General features: G+C 52.2%; 1 protein-coding gene across 3 annotated transcripts in view; it reads left to right on the top strand.

Annotated features, from left to right (window-relative positions):
• LOC310919047 (protein CEPU-1) overlaps nucleotides 1–13,722 on the top strand; it is a 365,748-nt gene that overhangs the window by 212,231 nt on the left and 139,795 nt on the right. The window contains exon 1 of one of the 3 annotated variants that reach the window (XM_083878180.1): nucleotides 13,025–13,126. The exons of 1 other annotated variant lie outside the window; for it this stretch is intronic. The gene's annotated coding sequence lies outside the window, so the exon portion shown is untranslated. Of the gene's footprint in view, nucleotides 1–13,024; nucleotides 13,127–13,624; nucleotides 13,711–13,722 lie in introns of those variants that run through there. One more of the 3 variants, XM_083878181.1, reaches the window with a different exon arrangement.

Below are 13,722 nucleotides of genomic sequence, written 5' to 3'. Positions count from 1 at the left end.
TCCCTGACAGGAGGGTGCAGCCCTGTGGGAGTCAGCCTCTTCTCCCAGGGAACAAGGACAGGACAAGAGGACACAGCCTCAAGCGGTGCCAGGGAGGTTCAGGTTGGACATCAGGTGGAATTTCTCCATGGAAAAGGTTGTTGAGTATTGGAAGGGGCTGCCCAGGGAGGTTTGGAGTCCCCATCCCTGGAGGTGTCCAAGGAACACCTGGATGTGGCACTCAGTGCTCTGGGCTGGGTGACAAGGTGGGGATTGGTCACAGGTTGGACTTGATGATCTTGGAGGGTTTTTCCAACCTTAATGATTCTGGGATTCTCTGAATTCTCTGATTATCCTTCAATTATCAGCTGTGGAACAGCATTTTCCCTGATCCATCCTGCTGGCAGCTTCGAGCCCCTCAGCCCAGCCTGGGTGTGGCCTGGTGGTGCCAGTCAGCAAACTTCATCTTGATGAGTGACCCGAAGCTAGTTACCATCCTCCTTGCACATTTCCATCCCCCTGACTCCAGTAAAACCAGCCCAGCCATTTCCCTGCCTTTTGGAGCTGCTGGTTGGGATACACAGACAACAAACACTGCGACATAATGGATTTTTATTATTATTAGGCTCCCAGTGCCTGTTTCCCTGTCAGTGTAACAGGGCTAATGAAATGTCCCCACCGCTCATGGGGCTTGGGAGGACAATTTGGGCGGATCTCCACAGCATTTGGAAGAGGTGGAACGCTGGTTGTTATTTATTACAGATCTGGTTTACTTAGCCCTGGGTTTATTGAGTCCCAGTCACAAATGCAGACCACAGCTCCCAGCCCTGCTCCCAGTGCCAGGGATCCTTCCTGGTGCCTCTGAGCTGCCAGCTGGACTTGTCCTGGACTCCAGCTCAGGCCAGTGGGCCAGGTTCATCCCTGGTGTGCCATCATTGACTTTAATTAAGCTACCCCAGGGAGGAATTTGGCCCGCTCTGTTTGTGAGCTGTGTGTGATGCCAGGCAAAAGGCACAGCGGGTGCCAGCCTGGGCTGTGACAGCCCCATTTCAGTGTGGGACAAAATTCCTGCACCTCTGTCTGCTGTGACACCAGCATCCACTGATGGGCAGGGAAAGGGGAATCCAACAGCACATTCCTTACAGGACTTCATGTCTCCTGGGGTTCCAGATTTCATCTCCCTGTCTTGTTCCCTGACTGCCTGCAGGTAGACAGGGAGAAAAAAAGCAAGGAGACAGAAAAAATGGGCAGTGGATCCTTAAGTGATGTGAGGTCTGACTCAATGCTGAAGAGCTGCTGCTCTCAGACCCTCTGGACCAGACCCAATTTGCTTCTTACATGCTTGTAACTGGCATCAGAACACGTGCGTGGAGGCAAACCCTTGTTTCCTGGTGGCAAAGTTTACACCTGGTTTACTCAGGGTCCTGGGTAGCACAGCCCCAGCATTGCCAGGGTGGGTGAGAGTCACTCCTGCAGCATCAATCACCTCAGCCACCCCCCGGGGCAGCGCTGGACCCTGCCCACATCCAATGTCCTCTTCCATCGCCTCCTGCACACTGCCCCGAGGCAGCTGCTTCCCGGGGAGAGAATTCACTTGCCTGGTTCAAAGCAGAGGGAAAGTTTCTGTGCTGGCAGATCTGGGGCAGAATTTTAAGTGTGTCTGAATTTCCTCCCGCTCCATCTGAAGTGAGGCACATCCAAGGATGCAGCCCTCGGCTTTCATCCGCCTCACCGCAGGCGTTGTGAGCTGTTCTCCTCTGAATCTGCTCTCCCGGCTTCGCATTTCCTGGGGTGTTTTAGAGAGTGGCTCTGGCTTTCTAAATGCAGGGGCATTCTGAAAAAAAATACATATCATTAACTCTAAATGCAACAAACCCGTGGCTTTTAGTGCATCCCCCACCTTGGTCTGCTGGGATGTGGTGGGATGGGGTTGGCTCCGTGATGGAAGGAGGCGGATGTTGTGATGGGATGAGGTGGGTGCTGTGATGGGATAAGGTGGGAAAAATAATGGGATGAGATGGGTGTTTTGATGTGGTAAGGTGGGTGCTGTGATAGGATGAGGTGGATGTTGTGATGGGATGAGGTGGGTGCTGTGATGGGATAAACTTGGTGCTGTGATGGGATGAGGTGAGCATTGGGATAGGACGAGGTGTTGCCATGATTGAATGAGGTGGGTGCGAGGATGAGATGAGGTGGTGCTGTGATGGGATGGGGTGAGAGCAATAATGGGATGAGATGGGTTGTTGTGATGGGATAAGGTGGACATTGGGATGGAATGAGGTGTTGCCCTGATGGGATGAGGTGGATACAGTGACAGGGTAAGGTGGGTGCATGATGGGATGAAGTGGGTGTTGTTGTGACGTGCTGTGGAGCTGCCATGTGCACAGGGATTTATCTGTGGCTCACACAGCCCGAGATTTGCATCTCCCACCACCTCCTCTGCCCCCCTGTCATTCCCAGCCCTTCTCCTCCCCGGGGGCTGTGAGGCCCTTTTGTCCCCTGGCTGCACATCTCGGGTTATCTCAGGACACGGGGTGCAGGGAGCAGCAGGTTTGATGACAGCAGGGACACGCATGGAAAAGCTGTGGTGCAAACAGTTGGAAACTGATAACTAGCAGTGATGCCTTTGCCAGGAGGGGAAAAAAAAAAAACCTACTCTAAATTCTCTTTGTTTTGATATTCAAATACTCCTTTCCGTGTATGTGCTAATGGGTACACTGGTTTTATGGCATTATTAGAACAAAATATTCAGATGATTCCTAACAGAATTTGTGTTTCACAAGCTACGTGGAAATGTTGGCTTGGAAACTGGAGCAGTGTTAGGAGACTGCTTCTCCCAGGGGGGTAATAAGTGGCCCGAGCTGCTCTGCAGGGCTGGGGCTTGGAGTGCGGGATCTGGAATTTTTATTCCAGGAATCCCTGCTAGACAATGTTCTCCTCCCCAGTGTGAAAAGAGCACCCTAAATACAGACCAGGAGGAGCCTCAGCCCCTGCTACCCTTGATCCTTCTTCCTCATGTTCTTCCCAGCTTTGTGGGATGTGAAAGGCTCTTTTGAAAGGACAGCTCTGCTTCTGCTGTGTAATGGCAGAGCTGAACCCGGGTCAGCATCCCCCAAGATCCCCCCCAGCTCTGTCGGCTCCGTGCCTGGATTCCTTGGCTGAGGCCAGGCTGAGGCTCTTAGTTCTTCGTTCCCACCGAAATGAGCAGCAAATCAATGCAGGCCTAATAAACGATGATTGGGAATTGCTAATAGGAGTGTGGGAGGGCAGCCCTGCCTCCCAGAGCCAAGATGAGTATGGATTTTCTTGTGCCGGGGACTGTGAACGTTTCTGAGCTCCCCAGGGAGCCCTGGATGCTCACCCTCTCCCTTCACCCTCATCATTCTCCTGCTGCCTTGAAAAGGAACCTGGCAAAGAAAATTAGCTGGGTTAATGAGCTGGAGGTGGGAGGGAGGGCTCAGCCTGGGTGGGATGGAGTGAACTGGGATAAGGTGAGTGGTGGGGGCAAGGAGCCCCTTGGCCAAGTGCAGGGTTAGATTGGATATTAGGAAGAAATTCCTCCCTGTGGGTGTGGTGAGGCCTTTGCACAGGTTTCCCAGAGAAGCTGTAGCTGCCCCTTCCCTGGCAGCGTCCAAGACCAGGCTGGATGGGGCTTGGGAGCACCCTGGGATAGTGGAAGGTGCTCATGGTGGGAGGTTCCTTCCAACCCAAACCATTCTGGGATTCTATGATAAAATCATCTGCCCTGGTCAGAGTTTGGTCCCCATCCCACAGCTCCTGTGCAGGGCAGGAAGGGGAAAACAAGGTCAGAGAGTGGGAACACGCTTGGAAAGGTTCTCACTGCCTTGGTGCAGGGCTTCAGCTCCAGCTCCTGGCAGCTGCTCTCTCCAGCTTGCCTTATTTATGGACTCACATCTCCCCTACTCTTTTCCCTGCAGCAGCCACAGTCCCAGCACCCCACAGGCTCCCCATCACCGACAGATCAGCACCAATAAACTCCCTGCTCTGCTCTGCATTCGGCAGCCAAACCCCTCCTGCCCTTCACGTTGGTGCTGCTGGGGGATGATGTATGAAATCCAAGTCGGTTTGATTCATACGAGTTGTGTTCACCTTGCAGAACAGGCTGTCACCAAAAATAATAAAGCTCCTTGTTTTAATGCCTGGAGAGGCTGTTGGACGAGCAGCAGGACAGGTTTAGATCCTCTTCCAAGGAAAAGGACGCTTTTGAGAAAGACGGATTGCAAGCCACGGGATGGCTGCACAAACGGTAAATAATAATTAGAACCGAGTCTGGAGGCTGCACAGGGAGCAGGGACCTGTCAGGCTTCCTGTGACACTGCTGCTCCAGGCAGGACAATTCCTGACCCACGGCCTGTAAGGTCTAAGTGATGTTTGCCAGGAGCATGAGGTTGGCAGCACAAGGTGAAGTGACTTGTCCCTTGTCACCAGGAGAGAGGTGGCACAGCCCTGGGTGCTGCAGCTGCTGGTTTGTGCAGGGATGGGGACCAGGGTGGCTGCAGTTCATCATCCCTTACATCCACAGGCCTCTACCAGGAGAGGCAAAACCCTGCTGGGCAACTCTTTACCCCCTGATTTATAGTTCATCCCTTGAATTTTTCTCGTGCCACAGCACAGCCCTTCCCTGAGCTCACACCTGCTTCCAGGAGGTGTTTTGTATGGAGTAAATGCACCAGCACAGTATCCAGTGAGGTTGTATCCTCATCTCTCTCCTTTTTGGGCAGCAGCTCAGATTATGAAACCCATTTTTGGATCAGGCCTGCCTGGTGCCCTCAGCAAAGCCTCTTGGTCCTCCCTTTGGATGCTCTGCTGTCCCCTGCCCCAGGATGTGATGCCCAAATCCCTGTTCTCCTCCACATCCTGGAGCAGCCCACAAGTGCACATGGCATCAAGGCAAAAAAAAAAAAAGTGTTAATGGGGGGAAAAGTTAACCACGTTTATTGAACTGAGAAAAAGGTTGTTTTTATATCCCTTTATTGGAATATAAAGACAGCTTTTATAACCTTTTAAAGGGGCATAAAAGCAGCTCAGAGACCAGAAACCTTGCTCCAGTGGAAGGCAGGGAAAGGGGACGGGGAAAGAGGAAGGGAAAGGGAAAAGGAAAGGAGAAGAGCAAACATCTGCCACATTCTGAGGTCAGGAGTAGCTGGGGGGGTTGGCTGGAGCTCCTGAGGCCCCAGGTCCTGGTTATTTGTGGTGTCACATCTCTCGGGGAGGTTTGCAGCCCTGGGCTGGGACAGTGTCCCTCCCCTCTACCAGTGCAGAGCCCTCCCGGGATGCGGAGATGTTGGACTTTATGAACTCACCTCTTTCCTTTCATTTTTCTCCCCAGTCTTCTGTGAATAAATACTGCTTTGGCCTCATTCCTCCTGGAATGAGGGAGGAGGGAATGTGTAAAGCTCTGGCCTTGAGGCTGGAAGGAAAGTTTGCTCTGTGGCTGCTCCAGCCCCTCCTGTCACACCCAGCCTCTCTGGTGGCACTTTGGGGCTTCTGGGTGGACCAGCTCCCAACCTCAGTGGCCTGGAAAGTATTGATTAATTTGGGATCTGGGGCTGGCACACTCATGGGATATCCTCTGTCCCCCGATGCTGTCTGTATTTTGGGATGAGCACAGGGCTGTGCTGCAGTCCCTCTCCTCCATGGCACAGCATTCTCTGCCTCCCTGCCCACCCAAATCAGCAGGTCCAGCTGCTGGCTGGGATGTGGTTGAGAGCAGCATCTTCAAATCCAGGAGGAAGCTCCTTCCACCTCTCCACCTCTCCCAGAGCTCCCGGACAGCGCTCCAAAAGCATTTGGCATTGCAGGTGGTTGGAGCCCAACCTCCTCCTGCTGCTGGCACGCTCCTCCCAGGACAGAGCTGGATTTTCTCCATCCGGTGGGGGAGATGTGTCTTTTTCTTTCCCTCGTTCCCTCAGCGGTGGCTGTGACACGACATTAAGAGAGGAGAGTGACCTTTCCACCGGTCTCCAGCTCCGGGAGGGGAGGGCTGAGCCCTGTTTGCAGCAGGCACCGCTGGAATGCGGATAGGTCACCTGGCTCCCTCATCCCCACACCATCTCCCAAATAATCAGCTCCCCCAGATAATGTCGTAGGGCTGGAAAGAGGACGGGAACAGGAGCAGCTGCTTCTAATTTCACTTCATGGGGAGGGAGGCGATGCTGAGAGCACCCCGCATTCTCGGCACATATTTTTCATCATTATAGGCAGAAATGCCAGAGCTCTGACAGATATTAATGCAGTTCACACCGGGAGAAAATCTTCTTTCCATCAGGCTCCATGTGCAGCAAGAGGGCAGTGCCATTTGCGGCCCTAGGGAGGATGTGTTTGAAAGGTGATGTGTTTTTTACCTGGGAAGTTTTATTCACAGACAAAGTTCTGTTTGGAGAAAGGGCACCTGAACCCATTCCACTGGGGGCTGTGGGGTCACTCTTCATGGACCTGGGTGGAGATGCAGGGAATTAATTTCTGGGAATTAATCTGGATTTTGGTGTAACTCAGACTCCCCTCTGCTGGCTCTGTCATGGCTCTGTGTCACCACAGGGGTGTCATTGTCCCATGGAGCAATTTGGTGACCTGGGCTCCCATCCCACCCTGACCCACAATGGTCCTGTGAGGTTTTCACACTTATCGCACAGGGAACTGCACCTCCTTGCACCCCTCAGCCTCCTTTTATTTGCTTATCCCACTAAATATTCATCAGTAACATTTAAGACAAAGGAAAGAGATAATTACAAGGGGAGAGTTTTTTTGCAGTATTAAAGGTTAACAGAATTCTTGGCATTTGTGCCTTGTCGATCTCCATGTAATTATGCTCATTTCCCAGAATTCAGAGGCGACTGTGCCTGTTAACGCTCAAAGATGGTACCCCGGGAATTAAATTTATGAGATCATTTCTCAAAATCTTCAGATTCAAACCAAGCATCTTGCTTAATGGCATGACTATTATTAATATTATTCTTGGATGCAGAGAGAGCCGTGAGGGTCAGAGGACCAGTGGCAAAACTCAAATTGATACAGGCAGACAGCAACGAGCCTGGACTTTTTTCCCAAGGAATGTGCTTGAGCAATTTGGTGACTTCAGGGAAGCAGGCTGGCAGAAGATGGGTGCTGCAAAGGTGCTGGTTTAGAGGTGGAAATGGGAAAAAAGCACATTTTTGGCAGCAGCTGGTTGGGACTTAAAGGAAAGCTTGGCTTGGAGGTGACTGATCCCAGCCCAGAGGTGACTGATCCCAGTCTGGAGGTGACTGATCCCAGTCTGGAGGCAGGTGGAGGCTACAGGGAGATCAGTGGCTCCAGGAGAGGCTGAATCCAAGGATGCAGAACATCTGGCAGTGGGCTGGGCTTTCACCCAGCACAGATGAGCACAGTCAGTGCTTTTAAAAGAGGGATTTTAGGGGCTCTGCTCTTAGTATTTGCTTTTTGTTCCACATGGTCATCTAAGCTCCTCCCCTGTTGTCTGTTGCCCCTGGTTTTGTGGGGACTGAGCACTTCTCTGTTCAGAAAGGGTTTTGGGTGAGGAAACTGAGCTGGAGGGGGTGAACCACCAGGCTTTTTGCTGCTCCCTGCAGTTGAGGATGTGTGTGATATCCAGATGGGCTGGGGAAGGCTTGGCTCAGTGTGTCTGCCTTGGGACCATCCCAGGAGAAGGCACAACAACTCTTGGAGCTGCTTTTCCAAACAGTTATCCAGCACAGAGCCCCCAGACTGTGGTCAGAGCCTCAGAGAGGGTAAAACCTTATGTTTTCACATTTAAAGGAGCTGTGCTGGAGCTCCCAAATATCCATGGTGAGGCCTGAGGAGTGTCTGGCTTTGCTTTTCAGCTTATTCAGCTTTTTCCCCTTTTCACTGGCTGCAAGGATTGAGTCGTAGAGCTCTGGGTTAATGTCACACACTTATCAAATGCCATTAGATGGATAATGGCATGGCTTTATCCCACATCATCCTTGTCTCTGGCACCTGAGCCAAAAAAGAAAAAAACTCACACTGCTGGGGATGCAGAGTCTGTACCAAAGAAGTCTTTTGGGGTGTTCATACACAAAGAAGCCATGAGAAACAGATTTATGTAAAATCAATATTGATTTATACCAAGGATCAATCCCAGTTCATAATTCTCACTGTGCCCAGCATGGCTTGGTAGCTCTTTGATCAGCTTTTTAACTCTCTGCATGGATGTTAAATGTGGAGTCTGGACCTGCAGAGGTGTCACTTCATAAATGTGTGTGCCTGGTGCCTGGCTGGGCTGCTGGACACGGCCCAGACACTGAGGGCTGTGGGAGAAAGGACCCATCCTGTTGTAATTCTCTAGGGAAATGGTCTCTCCCTCCTGACCCCCTGGAGTCCCTTACCACTGAGAGTGACCCTTCCTTCCTTCTCTGACCCCACTGGCTGTGGTCCAGCTATCTCTCCTCTGGGCTGGGAGGCTATAAATTGTCTCCCCTTCCTTTGTTCTACCTCTTCCCCCCTGGAAATTTGAAGAATAAATGCCTGGGACAAAGGTCCCAGGGAAAGGGCCTCTTCTGAGATCTCTCACCTCATCCTTGGTATAATTCTCTCCAAATTCTCCTAATAACTGATCTAGCTAAAGCCCCCGGGAGGGAGGAGGGCAGGAGAGTGAATTTATACACCATCCAAAGGGAAAAGTGAGGCCTTGAAGACTGCTGTGCCTCCTCCTGATTTTAGGTCCCAGCTGCAGCCCTGCCTGGCCCCTCTGGGATGTACAAAGAACCCCGGGATGGTTTGGGTTGGCAGGGACCTTAAAGTGCCCTGGGCAGGGACAGCTCCCACCAGCCCAGGCTGCTCCAAGCCCCATCCAGCCTGGCCTTGGACACTGCCAGGGATGAGATACTGAATATCCTCAGGGATGTTGCTGTGTGTGAGGGCTGGCAGTGCTGTGTGGGACATTTGGGGGTGAGATGGTCCAGGATCAGCCCCGTGCTGAGTTTGCAGCACCACTTTGGGACAGAATTGCAGCTTTTTCCAGGGCACCTGCTCCTCCTCCAGCCCCTTTGGCTGAGGCTTTGCAGCTCAGGGCACCCTGGAAGGAGTTAATCCGTGCTTGAAAATTCCAAAGTCCCCGACCACGATGAGAGCAAGCGACAAACCCGAGCCTAGCCGTTTTTTAAAGGGCAAACAAAATGTTCCTTCTTTTTTTTTTTTTTTTTTTTTTTTTTTTTTTTTTTTTTTTTTTACTGCGAGGCGCTTGGTGCAAAGTGCAGGCAGAGCAGGGCAGCGTGGCTTTTGGGGAAGGCTCCCAAAAGCACATTTTATTTAAATTTAATAGGATGGTTACTGTAAGTTTATCTAAACTGCAGTTAAATATTAACAGCATCTCTAGCAGGGATTAATGGGGTCTCCTGTGTCGTTTTTAAACACGGGTGAAGAGGGTGCTGGGAGTCTCCTGCCTGAGAAGGGATTGAGGGCCCATGAGGATGCTGCTTGCATTCCAAAATCTGCCCTAGAAACAGCCCTGAACAGGAGATTTCTCCAGCTCGGAGCTGGGAATGCCTTTGGGGCGAGAAGGGCTCTGGCCAAGTAAGGCTCCCAATTATTGTTCTTTAATTGGGGCCACCATTAATGAGGGGACAAATGAGGCAGCGAGAGGAGCTGGAGCTCTCATCCTTTGTGGCTCCAGTGAATGGCTGCAGCAGTTTATTCAAGGAAAAACTCTCTTGGACTCGTGTGTCATTCACCTGCCCAACACCGAGGAAATTAAGCACTTTTTTTTTTTTTGTGCAACTCGGAGTTTATTGGAGAATAATGTGGTATGTGATAGCACGGCTGGAGTTATAAAATCCTGTTTTCATTTGGAGGGAACGAGAATGTCTGGAGCATAAATTATGTTTCTGATCATATTTGGCCGTTTTAGATTAAAAATAAATTTCCACTTTGGGGCTATAGATTGCCATCTATCAACTCCCTGAAAAGGGAAAAAAAGGAATTAAAAAAGGAAAATCTGACTGTACGAATTGCCTTGCTATGACCTACTTATTGAAAGTAGTTTTTTTTTGTTCTCCAGGAATGAAATCCATTGGTGTGGGGAGGTGTAAGGATTGTATCGATGTAGGTTTGCAGGCAGGTCTGTGGGGTGGGAGGATCTTTAGCATGGTCCTGCAAGCAGCTGGAATAAAATAGAAGATAGATCCGTGCTGGATACTTTGGATAAAGCAGGAAAAAAATGCAGCAATGTTGTTTCCCTTGATAGAGGAACTTGAACTGCAAATTTACATCAAATTATCGGGCTTTGGGACAGCTCTGATCTGCAGATTAGCTGGTTAAGGCCTGGTTTTGAGTGAAAAGCCCGAGACTGGGGCAGTGTTTGCTGGGACGGTCCTTGCAGAAGGAATGGGGATCCCTTGCAACCCAAATTCCATCATTCCTCCCTGTGGGACATTTTTGGGACTGCTTTGCTCCCTGCTCTGCCTCTGAACCTCCTCCTCCCCAGCTATGGATAGACACCCTCCTTTGGGAAGCAAACCCACAGGGTCTTGCTCCCTCTAACCCCTTCTCCCTGCAGGTTTTCATCACCCTCCCCTCCTGCTGCCATCTCCCAGGGGGAAAATCCTTCCCCTTGCTCCGTCCTTGCTGCTGCATCATTTCCCACCCTGTGCAGCCCTCGCTGCTGCTGCTGCCCTGTTTGTGGTCTCTGCCAGGAGAGGGGGGCCTTTAGCCTTGCTGGAGAGAGGAGAGCAGCGAGATGGATCCGGAGATAAAGATACACCTCCACTGTGCCGCGCTTGGCTCCTTCTGCTTGTCTCCTCCTGCCTGTTGCTCTCAATGATGGGAAGAAAAAAAAAATACTTTCACCTAAGTAGGAAGAAAGGGAAGAAGTTGAAAGCGAGAGGCTGTTTGGTGCTCAGATGGGCTCAGCCCGTGCGCAGCAAACTCTGCTGCTGCTGTGGTCAGAACCCAATGAAGGAAAAAAGACTCTCTCATCCCCAGAGGAGGCTACAAAGCTCCCTTTCTCTCGCTGCTGAACCTTCACAGCTGGACTCAGTTGCTGGCTCCACTGCTGCTGGAGCAACTGAATTATTTAAAGGAACCTTGATTTGGTTTTCTCTTTGCTGTTTTTCCCGCGTCGTGTTTATTGTCTATAGATATTTTTATAGTCCGAAGCAATTACAGCTGTCAGAAAAGAGACGAGCTGTGACAGGCTGATTTATATGTACATTGTATGTATGCAAGAGAGGGAGGGAGAGCAGGGATTCTGCCGCGCTTTAGTATGCAGGAGCATATTGGATGTAAATTCCTTGGGATTTTCAAACAATGCTGCTGATGATCTCCGAACAGTGGGCCAAATTCAGCCCTGGCAAGGGCTGGAACAGCTCTGCAGGTCACATCTGCCCCAGCCTCGTGTGTTCACAGTGCAGGGAGGTGGTTTTTTTGGTCATAATTTAAGATGCTCCTGGCAATCTGGGCCTGAATTCTGTGTTAAAAGGTTAACTGGCTGTGGTTATTGGAATCCCTCCGGTTTTGCTGACACAGGAGTTGGTCTCTGCCCATTCAAAGGAGCGGCCCCACAAAGAGCAAGCTCTTGTGTGCTGGTCCTGCAGGTATCCCAGCGGGGTCCCCGTCCTGCCGGGGTGCCTGGATGCCGCAGCATCAGTGGGATTGGTGTGGTTTATTCTCACCAGGATTGGTGTGGTTTATTCTCAGCAGGATTGGTGTGGTTTATTCTCAGCGGGATTGGTGTGGTTTATTCTCAGCGGGATTGGTGTGGTTTATTCTCAGCGGGATTGGTGTGGTTTATTCTCACCAGGATTGGTGTGGTTTATTCTCAGCGGGATTGGTGTGGTTTATTCTCAGCAGGATTGGTGTGGTTTATTCTCAGCAGGATTGGTGTGGTTTATTCTCAGCGGGATTGGTGTGGTTTATTCTCACCAGGATTGGTGTGGTTTATTCTCACCAGGATTGGTGTGGTTTATTCTTTGCTGCCTTGTACACCCCGGTGCAATGACACAACCCCGGAGAGAGGATTTTCCCCTGCCTCTCACGGTCTCTCCTTATGCACTGAGGTTTCAGAGACCCCTCCCATGCAATTTGTGGCCCCAAAGGATGCTCTGATTGCAGCCTTTCCCCCCCACTCCCCTGCCAGTTCTGACAGCCGAGTTCACTGCAGGGATTAAAGTCCTTCTGCCAAGAGCTGGGAAAAGCTGCCGTTTCCTCTGGGAAAACACAGGGCTGGAGGCAGCACGTCCCACCAGCGCTAAATTCAAGGAGCAGAGAACCTTCAGACAAGGAAAAAGTAGAGAGAGAGACTCGCAGAGCAATCCCCTTCTCGTGTGACCAGTCAGCGTGCACAATAATACTAAAGCTTTATTTGATGGAGTGTTTCCTCTGCCTGGCACAGCTCATAATGTTTTAGAGATTAAATAGCACAGTTAGTGAATTAAGCAGTAGTTTACAGGGGATTCGGAGACTCCAGGGATTAGTAACGGGCTATGGATCCTTTCACATCTAGGTCACCAGTTTGAATCCAGCTCGGGTTGCCAGCAGCGAACTCAAAAACAACAGAAAAAACAACAACCACCCCACGTTGGTGCCGTGCAAAAACTGCCGAGCGCACGGCGGGGGAATGGAGAGAGGATTTTTGGATAAGGCAAAGCAGGGAAGACATTGGGCACAGCAAGGGGGGAAACCTGGTTTTCCTTAAGGCTGAACTGAGGGGGTTTGAGGGGTGCAGCACCCCAAAAGCTGCGATCTGCCTGCTGCCTCCAGGACTCTCAGCTCAGAGGATGCTCCCCAGCACCTTTTCACCAGCATGGAACTGTGCCTGGAAATATTAATGCGTTTAGCCACTAGCGGAGGGAAGGAGGAATTACTCGGCACAAGCAAATGTGATATTTGTTAAATTATGAGCTGATAAAAAGTACGCGGGGACCGAGCTTGCGGCTGGGGAGGAATTTGCCACTTAAGCTCACGCTGTGTCTGAGAGGTGCAGGGGGCCAGGAGGACACGCTCCTGCCTCTCCTCATCATCACCTGCCTGGGAGGGGGCGCGGGAAGGGGGGTGATATTGCCCGTGCCTCAGTTTCCCCTCCTGCACAGTGACTTTTCCGCCTGGGATGGGGAAGGTGCCGAGGTAGAGGAGGGCAGAGAGGGGACAGTTGTGCGGCGCTGGCTGCGGGACTCAGGTAAGCGCAGGGGGAGAGAGAGGAGAGAGAAGCGGGGCGAGGGAGGGGTGGTCTCGCCATCCCCCCGAAGAGCGCGGCGCGGCGGGGGTTAATGTGCGTGTCCTCCTGCGCATCCCGCCCCGCTGCCGCCCTCCCGCCCGTGTGCGGGGCTCGGGCCGTGCGGGAGCCGAGGCTCGGGCAGCGCTGGAGCCGCTGCCATGACAACCCCGGGGATGCTGCCGGCCGGGCCCGGGGCGCTGCCGCCGCCCCCCCGCGCCCCCCCCGCCCGCCGCTGAGCCCAGCCAGGGGCTCCGGCAGCCCGACGGCCCCGCATTCCGCATCCCGCCGTCCTCTGATCCCCATCCTGCATCCCGGCATCCTGCATCCCGCCTGGACCGGCCCCCCGGCAGCGGGGCGGGAGGAGAGGAGCCGCAGGGCATCCCGAAGGCTTTTGCCCGCTCTGCCTTCTTGCGCCTGGAACACCTTTGCTAGCTCGCCTCGGGGCTGTTTTTTGGGGTTTTTGCTGGTTTTTGGACTGCCCCCGCCTCGGGACAAGCGTGCGGGAGCGGGGCACAGCCGGGCCCCCCCGGCGCCTCCTCGCCCAAGTGAGCCTCGGA

The sequence above is a fragment of the Zosterops lateralis genome (assembly GCF_965231275.1).
Source record: "Zosterops lateralis genome assembly, chromosome: 25".
Taxonomy (NCBI): Eukaryota; Metazoa; Chordata; class Aves; order Passeriformes; family Zosteropidae; genus Zosterops; species Zosterops lateralis.
Note: the sequence above shows the minus strand (reverse complement) of the source record. Positions and strands in the feature narration are given on the sequence as shown.